Raw genomic sequence first — 20,579 nt, 5'->3', positions numbered from 1 at the left:
TAATTCCTTTACTTAGACTTACATTCTAATTTGGGTGCACACATTTTAGTTAATATAAGTCTGAATTGTTTAATTACTTACTTTCACTTTCTTTCTTTTTGTTTGTTTGAGTGTCAGACAGAGGACCCTTGGCTGAGACCATCCATGAATCAACAAAGGGGGGAGCACTATTTAGTTGTTGTTTGTTTATGGTCACTTTATTATCACTTATTATTTTCTGTTTTATACTTATTTGCCTTCTTGTTACTTTGATGAAGTTAGTAGTTTTAGTTAATCATTTAGTGTAATTCAGTTTTAGTTGGTCTTGGTACTTAAACAGCCCTGTTCTTTATCTGGTTGGGTTAGTTTTGTTCTGTTTAGTTTGATTTGACTTACTCCAGCTTTTTTGTGTTGTTCATGATTTACCTAATTTGAGTGAAATCCCATCTTTTTATGACTTTATTGAATTTAAACTTATTTTTATACCTTGTCTTTGCCTTTCGGTTTGGTCTACTATACAGGGTTCGTGTTAAACATGTGTGAAACTAAATATAACTACAGTTTTTTTGTGTTGAAGAAACAACACTGTAACATAGATCAGGAAACAGCCTAATATGGGCTTACTGCTTAAAACCTATGAAGACAAATATTAAAGACATATTTCTTTTACTATTAACATAACATACTTAATCCTGAAAATGTTTTGGTTTGAAAATAAAATAACATGAAGCCTTATTGTCCCTTTGTGTTGAGTTCAGGGCCAAGCATGTACTAAATGGAAATGTGAGAAGTAGAGTTTGGCCTTCGCTCCAGGACTCATTTGTCTTTCCGTGATGTCCACACAGACAGAGAGAAAGAGAGAGAGAGAGGGGGGGCTTCTGTAATGTGCTTTATGTCTGAGCAGAGCGCTGTGTCTGTGTCAGTGTCTCTGTGACCACTCCAACACGCTCACAAGGGTCTCGTAACATTATTCTAAGATTTAACAAGGCCTAAGTGGAGAAAGTGTGGGCCGAATACATGCAACCGCTGCACTTTTCTATTTTATATGTAACGATTAGATGATAATGAGATGTTTTATGCTATGTTCTTATTCTTTCTTTATAAAGCAAAGTTTATACTCCCTATATTACCCTATTTTTCTATTTTCTGTGTCAGGCAATGTTCTTCCCTCATCCAAAACATACCTGGATTTGTGTTTTGTTTTATTCACTGAGTTCTTTTCTCAAACTGCAAACACTCTCCTCCACATTGTGATGCCATGTGATAATACAGGATTGAGTTTTTAATCTCCGTACATCTCCATACATCACTCAAACATGTGTGAATGAAACAAAACACAGGTCCAGGTCTGTAGATGAATGATAAACAAACGTAATAATAGGTCAGAATGAATGATAATCCACTTATTTGACTATGAATATGAATTTAATGCCCAAAATGTATATTAAGAAATCAAATGTGACTCTTATATATTTAGGTTTACATCAGAAGATCAAAAGATTTTAGAGACAGAGGAAGTAGAGGTATTATACGTAGGTGGTAGCACTAGTAACAATCACAGCAGCAGGTGTAAGAGTAGGAGTTGTAATAGTAGTACTAATAGAACTGCTGTATCCACGTTGTAAATCAGTACTTTTATAGATTAAGTATCATAAATGCATTGTTAAATCCTGCTAAATAAGAAAAAAATAAGTTTGTAAAATATAATCTGTTCATTTTAAATAGTGTTTTCTCAGGTAAACTGCTAGAGAAGTTAATGATGATAGGGTCACATGTTTTCATCTGTTTTCCTTTTTCTTCATCGTTACAAAGAATTATGGAAAACCAACACTAGACCATATAGGAATACCGGCTCGAACGTCCCCCTGGCTTAAAAGTCCCAGCTTGAACATCCCATTCTCTCGGCGGTAACGTCCATCTGCTCCCTCCAGGTGTCCCCTTGTCTCGGGCGGCACACGGGTAACTGCTGTGTCTGGGAGAGGGGGGACATTCTTGTTGGCCTTTAGTCGGCCTCGTCACTGTGATGTATTGAGTTAGAAAATCAGCTTCTATATCATAACAAAATGAAATATGAATGTAGTGAGACCAAATGTCGGGCCTTGTTTATGTCATATTAGGAAGATAAAGGAATATGGACTCAGCGTACACCCACAAGTTACCTGTGAGGAATTTTCTGACACAACTAATGGCACTGCCTAAAACCTGCCATCTGACCACAGAGAAGCAGCATTTTATCATCTAAAGACCCACTCCCTAAGTTCTGCAGATGGACTGAGGACAGTACTGGCAATTAATCATTATAATGTAATTAATACAATATATATATTGAAAAAAAATTATTGTTTTTGTTGTTTTATATATATATGGGGAGGGATTTTCCAGCCAAGGAAACTTTCCAGCTTGGGGACCTTCTAGCCAGGAGGACTTTCCAGCTGATTGCCCCATACAGACTGTTTAAATAAATGAACATTGCTGCATTCCAAATAGGAAGTGAGCATCCGGCTCCATCGACTCTGGCTCCAACTGACTTTACACTAAAAAACTGTCACCCGTCTCTCTGTGACTGTTGCAGTGAGCCTCGTCATTTTTATTTTAAAATGATCATATTAACCCGCCCTACATGATCTTAATGTTTTCATTTCGCTATTTTGTCCATAAATAAATTCCTATTTGTAATATGGAACTGGCTCCAAATTCGTTCCTATAACTGCTACCCACGATGAGCTTCATTTGACTGGAGCTGAATACAGTGGGTAACGTCACAGTCCCTTAGTCCATTTCTATGCTCTCATTCTGTAACAAAAAAGCAAATATTAGGCAGAGACTGTGAACTATAAAGAAACCACTGCATGATACTCTTGTAGACAGTTGTTTCTGTGTCGTGCAGCATCACAGAGGCAGAAAGAACAAAGTGGGCGGGGCTCCAAGTTCAAACTATAATGTTTCTGACTCATGGTTTGAAATCAAGTACAGGCCCTTTAACTAACTGGATTTGTTTTTAAGAACATATTTTTCTTCCACTGCAGAAATAGCCCCAAAATATGTGAGTTCTGCTTTTTTGTATTATTGTTTTCACACCCATCTTATTTGCCTTTTACGTAACAGATCTGTTTTATGCGCGAGCTAGGACACTGACCACTGCACTACCGCCTTCACAAAAGACTTTTGTTTTTGGATGAGTCAGCTCGCCAAGTTTTAGACAAAGAAAATCATACAACTCCTCATCTCTCTGCTCTCCTGTTCGGGCTCGGTTGACTGGGCTGTCCATAGGCAGAGGATGTCAGTGTGTGATTTGTCAAGGCTACGAGGAGGAGGACCTTGAACATCTTGTCTTGAGCGGCAGTTGACATAATGTGACAAGCTCCAATTCAGTGTTTCTTCTTAAAGGATACCTGGTTGCTTAGGCGACAGGAAAGTATGATGTAATGACAGTGTAAGGTGACCGTGACTGTTACAGATTGTGGAGGTGGGAGATGCCTACACTATAGTATAGAAAACATGAAGCCTGTTGTCATGTTTTCAGCTAGATTTCTATGTTGTTGGTATTGGGTGTAGCTCTGTGTGCAATCTGAACAAATTAATTCATAAGAAGAAGCTGGAAATTAAAGATGCACTGTGTAACTTTTACGATGGAGGATCCACCACCTGATATTCTCCATGAAAATATTGTTCTGCCTGGAGACAAGCACATAGCATGATCGCTAAGTTACTAGACAAATCTGTGGAGAGGCGACCCCGCTCACTGTAATAATAATATAATCTTTTCAAGATAGTTTTTTCCAGTAACATCGCCTGTAATTGAACAAAGGGTAGACAGTGGTCCCTTGTTTATCGCGGGGGTTGTGTTCTGAAAATAACCTGCAATAAGCAAAATCCGTGAAGTAGTCAGGTTTATATTTTACAATATTATATCTGTTTTAAGTCTGTAAAAGCCCTCACCACACACTTTATACACTTTTCTCAGACAGGACAGTTACAACCCTTTTTACATCCTTCTTAAAACTTATTGCTGCTGTCGTCCTCATGTTCTTTTCCTCCTTCTTTATGTAACAAACTAAAGATTCATTTATTCCATAATGGCGCCTTACAGCCGCGTGACTTCTGCCTTCCTTCAGTGTGTCCAGAAGTCCAGTTTTTTGTGCATTGGTGAGCATCTTCCTCTGCATTTGGGTGTGACCACAGGAGCCTTTGTCAGTGTAGAACGTTTCATCAACATTGTGGGTTTTTTCGGGGAGAAAACTTGCAAACATACAGCACTTCAGAATCACACTGCTAGAGATTCAATATTTATGTAAATTTGTCAAGCTGAACACATTCTGTGCAGTACAGGAGAGGACACGGTCAACAGTCCCTTAGCCAATCAGGACACAGGGGGAGGAACACAATGCATGTTCATATCCTGTAAAAAAAACCAAAAAAAATATGCAAAACTGCACACACAAAAAAAATCTGTGAAACAGCGAGACAAAAGGTGAACCGTGTTATAGTGAGGGACAACAGTACGATTAATGATGTATTGTGAAACATTACAACACAATCACATCTTTATGGAGACAAAAAGTTGGCAGATCCTCCCCCCTCCCAAAAAGTTACATAATGCACCTTAATTAAATGTTATAGTTACAAACCAAGACACCACAACAAAGAGAGCAGAATATAGAAAATATATACAGATTTTTTTTTGTTTATTCATTTATTATTATTATATTTTTTTCTAAAATTGCAAGATAAAACCTGTAATCTGATTTGGATCTGGAACTAATCACTGTTCTTACTATTCTGATAATGTACATGACAAGTTTATAAGGGATATCCAAGTCTCACGATACAATATCATCACGGTATGAACCTCACGGTATGATATTTATTGCGATATTTTGTGGAGGCAAACAAAACTGTTAATATGTTACTTTTTTCTCTTAAAATGCCTTAACAAGACTTAATCCAAAGAACTAAGACTTAAAAGTGCTAACAACTGTTTTCTTCTTGTAGTCTTCACTGAAATGGAGCAAAGGATCATGGTCTATGTAGTTCCCTCTGTCTTTTTTTAACTATTGCTGCACCATAACTCTTCATTTAAGCAAAGAGACTTGTAATTCAATATATTATGATGGTCCACGATATTATTGTGAGAACTTTGACAATATGATTTCATGATATTTCGGTTATTGTTACATCCCTATTAGTTTATTTATCAAATCAACAAATTCCTGCAACAAATAACATCAAGGTGTGCCCCAAATGTTTATTATTTCTGTCTATTTCTTGTAAAATACATCATGGAGGTTACAGCTTTCTAGACATCCACCATCTGGGAGGAGTATTAGTAACACATGAATGAAATGGTCCAAGTCAGTCCAAAGCCGAAGTTTCTAGAAGAGTATAAACAGTCCTTCCCTCTCTCCTCATTTCACATCTGGGAGTGACTTTCTTTTTGTGTCTCGGAAAAACCAGGTTACCCACTTGATCGTCACTCGTTATTGCTGGACCGCTCAACTCTCCACGGGGAGCCTAAAAATATCTACTAACAGCACACGAACGCCTCTGCACTATTTTGTACTGAAATGGCTTCTTTTAATGTCTCTCTACTATACGACTGCTTGGGCTGTGATCTCCTCTCCTCCGCATTTAAAATAGATTTTGGACACGAGGAAAAAGCCGACTCAGGAGATCTGACAACATTGTTACATCTCACAGGGGTGACGCAGGCCTCTGTCTCAAATTATAGCTCTCAACAATCAGTCATCAGATAGAGGCACCACGAGGGGATCTCATTTGTGAGGAAGAATTCATAGATTTTCTTTGTCGCAGAACAGCTAATAGTTTTCCATTAAGTGTACGCATCCTCATTCCGTTTGTAATTAGTAACTGCAGTACTAAAATTAACAATTCGTAACCTAAACACAAAAAAATAGTGTAACTTACTCACATTTTTTATATATTAAGAGTAATCACTACGAAGTATGTGTTATTTATTATGTTAACAGAATTTAAGAGAGCCTTGTGTATTAAACTTCTGTATCTTATAAATGTTTACTTAATCTATTGTACCTATGTAACTAAAGTGGAATAAGGCAATCGGTTTTCTGAGTAAACAAAACTATCAAGGTTTAAAGTGTACTCTTACTGACACTAGCTGTTTTTGTGCAGAACTTAAAGGTACATTGTGTAACTCTTTGGCTGGGGTTCACCACATGCTTGTCCCTGGAAAATGCAGTGACAGATGTTTTATTGCTAAAAATAGAAATACTATTGCCAGTCTTTGAAAAGAAGAGGGCTCCAATTACTGACTTTCTCAAATAGGACATTTATGCCCTAACATTTTATTTTATCTTGGAAGAAAAATAATGTAACTGTGTGAAGGCCTGGTCTCAGGGCACTGTTGATGTGGATTGCCTATTTATAAAAACCTCATCTTTACTATGAGAGGGGTTGCTTTTCCACAGATGTGATCTGTAACCTAGTCTAATATTGTCACCTGCTTGTCTCCATGAAGATAAGTTTAAGGCCATGCTGTGGAACATTCCAGGCAAAGCAATAGCATCTCCATGGTGACAAGAAAGTACCAGACACTCCACCAGAAAAGTTACAGTGCCCCTTTATGAAAACAGTGACTTGTTTATATATTTTTGTTTGTATTTTTGTGCAGTGGATACAGTTTATACATCAATCAGACTTAACATTTTAAACCACCTGCTAACTGTGTGTTATCATCACCTCTAGAGCTGAATATATAAATATCTAATCACAATATTTCTGACTAATTTTGTGATTATTTGCTATTTATGATTTAAAATCAAGGTTCAGTTTCCATGGAGATGAGATGTGTACTTCTCTATGTTTTCTTCATAATTGCAACGTTTGTTTTGCTAATTGCACCCATTCACAATTCCTGTGTGATTAATCAGATTAATTCTGGCCATAATCAGTCCAGTGGGATTGGCTCTAATATAATTGTTAAGAAATCATGACATTAATCTGATCAAACCTATTTAAATTGTTGCTAGATATTTAAAATATGCATAATTTGTCCCACTACTAACATGCACCATGATTAAAGGGCCATATTATGCTATTTTTTTGTTCTGTTATAATGTTGTATAATCATCAGAAACATACCTGAAGTTGTGTTTTGTTTAATACAATCATATTTAACACACAAACCCTGTATATTTAGGCTGGGTTCATCTCTTAAACACTCTCTTCCACCTTATGATGTCATGTAGTAATACAGCAATGCTTCATGTATTCTGTATTTTTTAACCCTATACACCCTCAACAGAGTCACTTGGATAATTTTGACCCTGGAATTTTCAATCTCTACTAAACAAAAGGTAAAAAATTGCTGTTCACGACATCACAAGGTGGAACAGAGCATTTTGAGCTTTGGAGATGTAAACAGGTTAATATCAAAGGATTACTCAAACATGTGTGCACACAGGACACCATGCGCCCTTTTCTAGTCTCTCACTGTTTTCATTTGGTGATAATTGCATAAGGATTAAAGTTGTCCTCTTTGTGCAGGTAACACATGCAAATACAAAAGTACAGTTAACCCATGGTTAACCCACGGTTAATGTTAACCCACTTAAGTGCAGGTTTGGTGAACAGCTTGGTCAGTAATCACATGTGGCACTCCTCCATGCTTAAATTAAGACATCCATTTAGATTCAATGAGGACATTCAAGGTATGCACAGTGCATACAGGAGTACCCCTGCAGGCGCCTCTGTGGGGGTTTACTGTGGCTGCACATGCACGTGTCTGTCACTTAGGCCTGGCTGTGGTTTTATCTAGATATTTTTCAAACACTACCCCAATGTACATGTATTACTATGGGCCTCTGTGCTATACCACACACAGCGCACACTGCGGTGCAGAGGCACATAAAATTACCACAAGGGAAATTCTTAAAGCACCACAGCCAAACCTTTAAGAGAGAATCTATGGCTTTAACATTGACTATCAGAGATCATAATGTATAATACAATGTTTCTATAGCTTTATAAAAGGCCTGCATTTGTATTAAAGCCTAATCTAGACCTGCTCCATACACATACAGTGATCAGAGGGAGGGTGTTTGTCAGCTCTGCAGCTTTGTGCCAACTCCCTTTTAAAGCACTTTATTCATTTATTTAATTCACCTTGTCATTGTTCTGCCCTGTGTCCTTAACATTTACCCAGAGCCAGCAGCGGCTTCATCAGACTGAAGGCTCAGACTGTGCCAGGATCTACTGCAATGAGCTTTTATACTGAACTGACAGGATTATAGTTAGGCATGTCACGATAACAAATTCTGAAGTATGATATATTGCTAAAGTAAATATAGACAATAAACGATAATAAAAACCAAACCATAAAGCAGAATTATCCACAAGAGTATTCTAAAGATACAATATTGTTAAAAACATGAGCTGCAATAAATAAATGCAACACTTAAGTAATTAGATTGCATAATTCCACTTCATAACTCAACCTTGTACAGTTAAAATCTTATCATATTGCAGAAAAATTACTAAAATTCTTTATTTTTTGGAATGAAATACATGCATTTATTCTAAGAGTCAAATGTGTTCATACCAAGTACCACTTGAGAAAAAAAGGTCTTCCAAGTGCCATCAGACAGGACTACTCTTGGTTTAAACAAGGCTAAACTAGGTCTAAAATATTATTATGTAAGTACTGTACTACGTCTAAACAAACAATAACCCAAAGGAGGATTTAAAGCTCTGCAAATATTTCAACTTAAAATCAGATTAATCGGGTTGAAAGTACATCATTCACACAATAGTTTGGATTCATTTTGAGTCCAGTGTTGAAAACAGGTGCTCTTCGTGGACTGGGCCAAATAGATGACAATTACTGATTTGGTTTTCATTGAAATTAACCTGGATTTTTCAAAATTTTATTGGGCTACCAAGTCTGAAATGAAAAGAAAAAGGCATTTTATATGTTACAATGTGCATTATCTTAAAACAGTCCCTCAAATCGATACAAGGGGTCACAACATAAACAAAACGGAGGTGGGGATGGGGCTGCTTCTGGACCATAGATTATAGCCCTACACCAAAACCAAGATGAAATTGCAAAGTATCATATGGCCACTTTTGGTATTTCACTGTTAACAATCATCACGCTGTCTATGAGTTGAAAACCTCTTCTGTTGTTTTGTTTTTTCCTTTCTTTTTAATAACACTAACAGTATTGCAGTTTCTTTCAAAGCACTTAACCCAGTCTATAAGAACAGATCAGTACTCTGTTCAAACAAGAGTCCAGGAGGAAGTGTTTGGTGTTTTTCCTGTAGGAGGCGGAGGCTGCTGTCCATGGTGCTGAAAGCCAATAACAAGAATTGAACTGCACTGTAAAACATCAATCTTTGGGTCAGATCTATACACAGTGTAACATGTGGGTTCTTTGCCCCTTTAACCCATTATAAAAACACAATAACAGTAACTTCAGGGTAAAAGCTTTGTATAATTCATTTTATTTATTAATGGGCCAAGAAATATTCAGTTAATTTCAATGTTTTAATGTATATCCACATGTATATAGCACATTTTTGCTTATGAGATTTTGAATTGAACGATATACTTAAATATATATATATATTATTAAAGGCCCATATTGTGCTGTTTTCTTATCTATGTTATAATGTTGTTTCCTCATCAAAAACATACCTGGGGTTTTTGTTTGTTTGTTTCATTCACACATGTTTAACACATAAAGTCTGCATATTTAGGCTGAGTTTTTTTTTTTTTTTTGAAACAAAGAACACTCTTTTCCACCTTGTTATGTCATATGGTAATATAGGGTGCTCCACTGTGTTTTTAAACTCCACACACCTTCACTAGAATCATTTGATTGATTTCAGACCTGCAATTGCCCATTTCTTCTGAAGTAAACTAAAGTACCACTATTCTGCCTCCACTAGTGTTTATGAACTAGCTTTACAGAGAGCAAAGAGTTTCTCCAATAAACACTCAGGAAGCCTCTTGCGGTTTTAGGCATTTAGTGAAGAGTTGATTGTGACACTGTGACATACAAAAAATAAATTCATATTACAATTATGTTTTCACATTTAAACAAACATAGAATAAGTAGAGCTACATAAAACAATATAGAGCAGCTTAATAATTCAATATATGCATAACAATAACAAGAACATTAGCTGGACTTCATAAAAATGTCTTTAAAACAAGCAATTAGCATCATGCTAAGTTTAATGGAAATTTCCATAGACATGCTAACGCTATTAGTGTCTTATATTTTAGCGTCAATTTCAAACTGTAAAACAACTTAAAGTGCCCCACAGAGTGAGTTAACATGTTATAACATTACAATATTTACAGACAGATATTTTCATGGGACCAAAAGACAGTTTACAGGAATTAAACACTGGCAGAACAGGTGAAAAGGCTAGAACAATATGGTGGCTAAGGTAGCTCAGAGTAGACAAAACAGATAAACTCAAAACAGAAATACTCACCATTGGGGGCAGAACAACCACTATATGATGCATATATTGATGGAGACAGACTAATAATAAAGGATTACTCAAAACTTATTGGATGAAAAAAACAAACAAACAAAACAACTCCAGGTATGTTTTTGAGAGGTAACAACATTCTAACATGGCATAAAGCTCTTAAGAGTCAATTTTGTGCAATATACAACTTCAAATATTTATACATTTGTGCATTTCACTTTGCAACTTAAAAACCTCTCTTAAAAACATACACCAAAACATACACTGAAGAGCCCTGCATACCCACAATGCACCTTCACCGCGGAGGTCCATATGTTATTGCTGTAATCCATTACCGTCTTTTATTGCATTACCGAGACGTTTCATTCCCTCGGAACAGAAGCGCCCTGTCTCTCCACCTTTTACACTGGCTTTTATGTGAATAAAAACCCCTATAGGCTTCACATTCTCTGTGGAGTTGCCAGATAACTGTGGTTCCTTGATTAAATGAAGAGAAAGCTCCGTGGTTTACAGGAGCATGAACTGAAACTGGCCTAACAAGTCTCTGGTTTGTAAGATAATTGCTTATTGGGGGTTGGACTCAGCCCCTTTACCTGTTATCATGTTATGCTTTCTTCAATTCTCATTCAAGTCCCCCTTTCGTCCTTAGTCTTTGTAGTCCATGGCGCAGGTTGCTTCTTTATAAGTAGATGCTTTTCATTCCCCCCGGTCACTTGGTTACCTTCAATTCACTGCTTCTTTCTTTCTCCAAACCACTAACGTCATGACTACCTCTTTGTTCTTTATTCCCTTGTAGCTGCCATTGTGTGATGTTCAATAGATGGTGTACACATTTTTCTTTTGTACCTTAGCAACCTCTGCGTGCTACAAGGCTGAAAATCACACAGTTGAGTCGTGGTAACAGTGTTTTTATTTAGAATTTTAATTGCCAGGCATGAATTAACTAATTACCATAAAACAACAACATTTTATATTTATTTTTAGTTTTTGTCTTATTAAAGGTGCACTATGCAAACCTGATGCATAAACCAGTTTCACTTCGTGGAAACTGTCTGACCTCACAGCATTAGGATTCATTCGCTCGACGGTTATTTAACCACTCACTGCTATTTGGTCATGATGTATGTAATGCGCCAAATCCCATAGGAAGAAGGGCAATAATGTCTTTCCCCTTGATAAAATTCACCAAATATTCTCTCTGTTCTGGCTTTAAATCCTTGATCTCGGGAATCATCACCAACACAGAATGTATGTCTTCGTCTACATCCATCTCGACTGCTTTGTTTACTGTTGTGCTGTACCACAAAAGGGACCCAGACAGGCGCTTGAGTTTGACGTCATTGCATCACAGGTCTTCACTGATTGGCTGGTGCGTGGTCTACAAATTTTGGGGTTTTTGCAAACCATCTAGTGTATTCCGATTCCTGACCTAGTCGCTGGAGAGAAATGAAATTGAGCACCAGCACTATGCAACTTATAAGGCGGAAATTCGACTTGCTCGTCTCCATGGAGATGTTATTTCTTTGTCTGGAATGTTCCACAGTAGGGCATTGAACATATCTCCCTTGCATTTGTTCAATTACAGGTGTTTTATAGCTCATAAATACTTAAAAAAAAACATGAATTCTTACCATGTTTAGGCTTGCTTTTAACCCCTCTCCATTGTGATTACCAAGGTTATTTCCATACTTTGGAATAATTAAGACAAAATAGGAAGATCTTTCCACCAGCAAACATACATAGTACACCTTTAAAAACAAATAAAAATTGTTAGATTTCTTTAAAACTCTGAACTCTTCTTCTAGCCACATGACAGATCGGCTGTAGCTGGTACCTCTCACTAGAAAAGGCTCAAGCTTCATGGGGCACTATTTAGGGGTCATCCCATTTTGTAGAGCTGTACAATTGTCCAGAGGGTGAACAATTTCCCACAATGCACCTTGAAAAGTAGTGGACACAAACAACAGTGGACAGCGACAGATCTTTAACTGTATCGAGTCTGCTAAATGGTGTAGAAGAGTGTAAAGCGTGATGGGTTAGGGGCAAACATTCAGACTCTGAATTCAGACTGAATTTTGATTGAACTGCTCAGTGTGACCTAAATTATATTGAACAAAATATACATAATTATACATGCACAATAAACATCAGCATTAGATCAATAATACACAGGAGAATTACATAAGAGATGCTGATATAAATATAGGCCTGTCACAATAGCACATTTTGAAGTTTGATATATTGCTGAAGTAAATATAGATGATAAACGATAATACTGAAACTAATTTACTCCACTGACACAAAAACCCAAGAACAGATTTAAACCAAAAAAAAATCCTAAATCTTCAATATTATTAAAAAGTCATGAGCTGCCATAAATAAACAGTAAAATAAAACACTTCAGTATTTAGTTCGCATCTTTAATGAGTGATAGACGTGACTAATTCGGTGTTTTGTGGCTTAAATATTATTATATAGTCAAAAAATAACCCATAATATCCCAGAAAAAGTACACACTAAAAATACTGACCCCAAAATATATTGTCCTAGCTTTTATATGTTGAACAGTAAGTCGATATAGTAATTATTGTGACAGGCCTATGTAAATATCTCACTTTCATTCTTTGCCAAGATGAAGAGGAAGCAGTTAAATGTGGGACTGGGGAGACCTGTTGATTTTTTCTGATTAAGTCCCCTCCTGAAGAGAAGTGGAGGACAAAGTTCTGCATGTGAGGCTGGTCCTGTCAGGAGGTCCATTCAAACACATTATCTCACTGTGAGCTCAGATGTGCGCCTGCAGCTCTGTGATTGGCCGCTGTGCCCAATGTGACTTTGCCTTTTAGCCTGAGCCTCCCTCTCTTTCTCCTACTGACACTTTAATCGACTGAATACATTACCTCCCAGTATGCTGCGCGCTGATTGGTCCCCTGCCCTCAGCGGTAAAGGTCATATAGATAAAGCAAGTCACCAAGGACAGTGGTATTTCTATCTTTGTTATCAAACAGCTATATAATCTTTTAACGCAGTAAGGTACTTGCAGTAGTAGTAGTAGTAATAGTAGTAGTAGCAGTAATAATAGTAGTAGTAGTAGCAGCAGCAGCAGTAGCAGTAATAATAGTAGTAGTAGTAGCTGCAGCAGCAGTAATAGTAGTAGTAGTAGTAGTAGTAGTAGTAGTAGTAGTAGTAGTATAGTAGTAGTAGTAGTAGTAGTAGTAGTAGTAGTAGTAGTAGCAGCTGCAGCAGCAGTAATAGTAGTAGTAGTAGTAGTAGTAGTGGTAGTAGTAGTACTAGTAGTAGTAGTAGTAGTAGCAGTAGTAGCAGTAGTAGCAGTAGCAGTAGTAGTAGTAGTAGTAGCAGTAGTAGTAGTAGCAGTAGTAGTAGTAGTAGTAGTAGTAGTAGTAGTAGTAGTAGTAGTAGTAGTAGTAGTAGTAGTAGTAGTAGTAGTAGTAGTAGTAGTAGCAGCAGCTGCAGCAGCAGTAACAGTAGTAACAGTAGTAATAACTTTAGTAGCAGTAGTAGTAGCAGCAGCAGCAGTAGTAGTAGTAGTAGTAGCAGTAGTAGCAGTAGTAGTAGCAGTAGTAGTAGTAATAGTAGTAGCAGTAGCAGTAGCAGTAGCAGTAGTAGTAGCAGTAGTAGTAGTAGCAGGAGGAGAAGAAGACAGAAAATGGCCCTTATTTCCTTCACTTGAAACACTTGAGGTCCACATATCTTGTGCTATTGAAGTCATTTATCCTTCACATAAATACAACAACTTCATATGAATATAAGTTTAAAATTCTGAGATGTCTAAGGTCAAAATCAGCCTGTACATTTTCTTATTACATTAAATTTAAGGTCCACCCAGGAAATGTGCTGAACAGATGTCAAAGAACAGAGCACAGATATTCAGTACCAGTATCAATAGCAGTGCATCTCTAGTTGTAGCTGGACTACATAAGTACAAATGCTGGAGACTGTGCTTGCAGCAATTATCAGCCACTGTCTTTGTGGTCTCAGAGTAATTAGCAGAGTTAGCGTTAGTGTAGTGGACAGCCATTAGATGACAGCTCTTTTTACAACATCAGCGGAGGACACTGAGGACAACGCTATCATTATCCCCATCCTGTCTACACACTTCAAATTCAAAGCCTATAGATGCTTTTTTCCCACAATCCTTTGCTTCTGCTTGTGCGTGTATCATATATTCTTTCTGATCCGTTCCTCTGCTCCCTGCCCCCCCACTCATCATCGTGTCTCCAGATCTGTCCGACAAGCAGCATGCGCTATTAATTAATCAACAGCCACAGACGGTCGCATCAGCACCGAGCCAATTAAAAACTCAGTCAGATTTTTCTCTTATGACGAGGGCACCATAGATCTTTATTAGTCCTGTTGACATGGGAGGCTATTACAGTCCATCATGTAGCCTATTGTAATTACAGATGAGATGAACACAGGCACTTTGTCATGAGAAGTGTAGAGTTTTTAATGCAAAGGTTGTCTCTGGGTATTTCTAGTTAGTGTTAATATGTTTACAGCAAAGAGCAAAGAAATGGAAGAAATCGTATTGTGTTTTATTATGTTATTATATCTTAAACTTTGCAGATTTTGATTATTTTCCTAAATTATGTCATTTAACTTCCTAGAAACGCACCCACAGCCCTTTTTAACACAAACTTTTAAGAGAACTGTGTAATCACATTTTGTGCAGCTATGTTTTTGTATTAAAGTGTTAATGTACATTGACCAAAACAAAATATCAGTCAGTGTTGGAGATCCAATTAATATCTATTTCCAATTATATCATAGATGAATGTTTATTTGGTATGTTTTGACACCTTAATCTAGACAGTTTGCAAGAGCCCCAGAAATGTGAGTCCAGGCACCAGCCAATCAGAGAAGAGTCATAAATACCTGAGATCGAGGATTTAAAGCAACAGAACAAAGAACAAAGAGAATGTTTGGTGAATTTTAACAAGGGTAAAGATGTTATTGCCCTTCTTTCTACAGGATTTGGTGCATTACATATGTCATGAACAAATAGCAGTGATCGGTTAAATAAAAAAAGTACCCGCCTACCATTGAGCGAGAGAATTAATCCTAATGCTGACGGTTTCCACAAAGTAAAACTTAACGGTGCACTGTCAGTTTTCTGGCAGAAGGATCACTTGCTTGTCTTTATGAAGATGTTACTGCCTACTTGAATGCTCCATAGTATGGCATTAAACATCTATGTTAAATTTATTTAATTGTTTAATTTGTTTTAATTGCACAAAAACACATTAAATAATGTGTATTATTTCTGTGAATAAATTTGCCTCTTCACAGATCTGAACTGTAACTTGGCCTGAAGTCATTGCCTACTTGTTTTCAAGGAGATAGAGAAAAGTTACATACAATTTGAAACACACAAGATGTGAATCAGAATTTTGGCAAAATCAAAAAGCTTTTTTAAACCATGGGGGCAGTTTAAATGCAGCAGTTAAAGGAGGACTGCTCAGGATCAACAGGATGAGTCAAGAAGAGACGAAAGAACGAGAAACAATTGCACTGTTGAAAGCAGTAGTAACACAAATAATGGTGATAAGCACTGTAGATATAATATGTAAGGTAGCAGTAGTTTTCATAATAGTTATTGTAGTAGTTTTTGTAGTATTAGTTTTCATAGTAGTAGTAGAAGTAGAAGTAGTAGTAGTTAGGCATGTCACAATAATTTACATCGATTTATTGTTCAATGTATGAAAGCTGGAACAATGTATTTTTAGGTTCAATGTTTACTGTGAGTACATTTTCTTTGTAAAAGTGGGAATTTTTTGTTATTTTAATTGTAATATGATAAGATTTGAGCTTGTGAGGGTTGAATAAGTCACTTTTATGGTTATTTATTTGTTCATTCTGTTATTTATTTGTTGCATCTCAAGCTTTTAAAAAGGTGTACTGAGATTATCATGCTTTATTTTTAATCTTAATGTGTGGCATAAAGTAGTTTCATTACTATCGTTGATCACAATGTGTGTTGTGATTCAGAATGTTTTATCATAACAGGCCTGGCCGCAGTAGTAGTAGTAGTAGCAGCAGCAGCAGTAGAAGTATTAATAGAGGTGATCGTAAAGACCGTAGTTAGATCTCGTAAAATGAAACAGTCCATGAAGTTCCTACAGTCACAAAAAAAGATCGTAACATGAGAAACACAACTTTTTATTTAAAAGTTACCCCCTGGCATGTGTTTTTAGTAAATAATGTTGTACTGTGCCCAGGCCCTCTCCATTTTGGCAGAGCTCGTTTGACTGTAGCGGTGCTGAAATGGGCTGCTATAAATACAAATGCTTTCTCCTCGTCTATTACCGACACAATGTTTCCATTACTTCCATTTTATGCTTCATTGGCACATACAAATTTTTCATTTTATGCCATCTTAAATGTTATGTTGTGTTGGCGGTTCAGTCTGTGTTAGTGCGGATGTGCATTTGAAAAGTGTTAGACGAGTCATGGCCCAGTGTACTGTACTGGACACATCATGTTACTGCTATCACTGTGATACTGAAGGATGTTCTCCTCTATTTTATCTTTGCTGTGAGGTTGTTTTTATGTGAGATGTTGAAATTGTATTATATATGTCTTACTTTGAGTTTGTATTTTGAGTAGCAAGTTGTTTTGGACTTAATGGTGCACTGTCTAACTTCTCTGGTGGTGAGTTTGCTGTGAAGATGTTATTGTTTTGTAGAGTTGTAGTCAAGAGCGCACTAATCGACACTAAGACCAGTCTGACACCACTGGGTCCCGAGACCAGGACAAGACCAAGACCTCTGAGGGTCGAGACTGAGACAAGACCGAGACTTTTAAAGGTCGAGGCAGAGGCAAGACCAAGACCACGACCCATCGAGACCAAATCAAGACCAAATCGAGACTAACTTAACACCTTCTTTGTCATTTTCTACATTTATTTGTATTTTACAGTTATTTTGGCTCATATATATCAACGCTTTGTTCTCCATTTGATCTTGATTAATGTTCATTTAGGCATAAAATAAGCCAAGCAGAATGTACTGCATTTAAACAATCTGCGCACCTTTTTTGGACCCTCACCCACAGTTTGAGAACCACTTCTTTAAAAGAACTTCCACTGGCACTTTAGAAAAAACTGTGAAAAAATTGAAGAAAGTGGGTAGGATTTTTAAACCAGTTTTTTCAAATTTTTAACTGGAGTTACATTATCTTACTGGTTTTGCAGGGGTATTTAGCCTCTGCACATTTACCAATGCACGTCGTGACAAATACAGATGCATTTGTGCACTTTTATCAGGCAAACTTCAACCACGTCACGGTAAGAAGTTAATTGCCAGCCGTAATGAAAATTGATCACACTTGTCAACTGTCACACCTCAAGTCTGAGACAAGCCCGAGTCCAAACGCGGTCGAGTCCGAGACGAGACTAAGAGCAAAAAAAAAGGTCTACTACAACACTATTGTTTTGTCTAGAATGTTCCACAATATGATATTAAATGTATCTCCTTGAACACAAGCAGGTGATTACATAGGCATACTCACTGTGACATTTTCTTTTCCATCATATTTCTGAGCAATGAAAACATCTCTTACTTGAATAAATGCAAAATAGGTCATGTTTTATGCTATTCAAACATTTCAGGCAAAACTATAATATTTCCATGGAAACATGTGGTGGGAAAAGTTACTTAGTGCAGCTTTGAAGATTTGTAGACTATTACTATAAACTATGTTAGACTATTAAGAAGAAAACTGGTCATCTTTTTCTGCAGAATATAACTGTCTTGATGTCTTGACAACCAAAGCAGATGTTAAATAAGAAAAAAATAAAATAAAACAGAAATTGGTACAGAAAGTGTTTGTTATTTTAGACTTATTATAGATGTCTAGGCCAAAACACAGTGTGCCTTATTATCACTAATAATAAATAAAAGATCAGGACAAGAGAAGGCAACAGGCTCAGACCAATCAGCGATACAAGCCTTAGTTAAATTATTCAAAACCCTTTGTGGCTAAATTCCATATTTCCAGTCTCGGGGGTCAGTTAATAGCACTCCGTTTACATTCAGAATCCATTGATAACATTTTAAGGAAAACTACAAATGAGGCTTTTATAAAATTTGGTTCAAAAACCCACTAATTCAGTACAGTTTCTGAACATAGGCAGACTGTGTGGTGCCTTAATTTTATTTAATTCATTGTGGCAAGGTCTTGGATAATCTAATTAAGAAATCTTTACTTTTTTGGCATTAAGAGTTTATTGATTAGGGCCTAAATCAGACCTGCAATTTCAAACTCAAATTTGACAGTAAGGACAGGACTCAGTACTTAATACCACTATTGATCCTTTTAAGATTATCAAGTTGCTCCTTTATTAGTTTTGATATAGATCCTTTGAAAATTATTCTGGAAAGTTCCAACTGTCCAATTTAGGTTATTTTTTGAGTTTCTAGATTGGATACTAGTTTAAAGGTCCCATATTCTGCAAAATTGACTCTTATCAGCTTTAATATTGTCACCTGGAGTTGTGTTTTGTTTCATTCAAAGATGTTTGAGTAATCCTTTTTTTCTTAGTCTGTCTACATTTTCAAAGCTCAAAATGCTCTGTCCCACCTTGTGCTGTTATGAAGCAGTAATTTTTAAGTTACACAGCTCCTTTTACCTTTTGTTCAGTTGAAAACAGCAATTCCAGGGCTGAAATTATGCAAATAATTCTAGTGAAGGTGCATGGAGTTTAAAAACACAGTGGAGCACTTCCTTTAGTACCACATGACATCTCAAGGTGGAACAGAGTGTTTTCTGTTTGAGAGAAGAACTGAGCTTAAAAATGCAGGTTTGTGTGTTAAACGAAACACAACTTCAGGTATGTTTGTAATGAGGAAACAGCATTATAACACAGATCAGAAAATAGCGTAATTTGGACCTTTTAAATAGTCTACACTTTAACCTCAAAAATGTAAATCAGTTATATAAAAAATGTATTTTTTTAGTTTAAAGATGATGATGATTTTGTACTAGATTTATTCATAAATTAAAATGTTCCCATCTGATTTGTGTGTAGGCCTGGCTGTGCAGTCTCCGTGCTCTTATGTGCCCTGCCTGCTGCTGAGCCAACTGGCCATCAGCGCAAATGCCATGTTCTGTGACAGCTGAGACCACATTATAGGCCCAGTTGCACTCTCTGAAATATCACTCTTTTTTGTGTGTAAGAGGCCAGATTGTGTTACCTTTTCTATATAATGATGTTCTGTCCCCTTTTGGGTTATTGTTGGGTGCTGATTTGTATAATGATGTGGTGATGTTGCAGGATTTATCCAGGTTTGGGGCTGGCATAATTAATACATAAGACTATAACTGAATTGATTTTTAATGTACTAACATGCTGAGTGAGATGTAAAAATAATATTAACAAAGTCTTCTTTTGCAACAATCATTTTTTTTATACTTGGGGAAATCATAAAGACTGCTTAGATTAGATTCAGGGATGTAGTCCAGGGTTGTCCAAATGTTTTTCACTGAGGGCCACACATTAAACTTAAGCCCACAGACAGTAGTGAAATTTCAAAATGTTGCATTTGATGTAGGTTTGTCTGAGCCACCACACCTTTAATAAGACTTGAGTTAAGTAAGGTTATGTTAAGTCTGTACCATGTTAAAATAAGTTAAGTTAAGTTAAGTTAGCAGACCTAAATTAGCATTAAAAACAACTACTTTTGGTCATTTGGACCAATTCCTCATGAAGCCTGAGAGCCAACAAAAATTGGTCCAATATCCACATTTGGCCCCCGGGCCACAGTTTGGAAATGTCTGATGTCGTCTTTTTAAAGGGCCCATGTTACACTATTTTTTATTTTTTTTTAAATCTCTGTTCTAATGTTGTTTCCTCATCACAAACATGCCTGGAGCTGTGTTTTGTTTCATTCATACATATTTAACACACACCCTGCATATGTAGGCTGAGTTCTTCTCTCCAACAGAAAACACTGTGTTCCACTTTGTGATGTCATGTGGCAATACAGGAAGTGCTTTGCTGTGTTTTTAAACTCCATACACTTTCACAAATAATATTTGAATGATTTCAGCCCTGGAAATTCCAACCACTACTAAACAAAAAATAAAAGGTAGCTGAAA

This window comes from Boleophthalmus pectinirostris, unplaced genomic scaffold (assembly GCF_026225935.1).
Source record: "Boleophthalmus pectinirostris isolate CB_2022bp ecotype Guang Dong unplaced genomic scaffold, ASM2622593v1 HiC_scaffold_14, whole genome shotgun sequence".
NCBI lineage: Eukaryota > Metazoa > Chordata > Actinopteri > Gobiiformes > Gobiidae > Boleophthalmus > Boleophthalmus pectinirostris.
The sequence above is the reverse complement of the archived record's forward strand: the minus strand, read 5'-3'. Positions refer to the sequence as shown.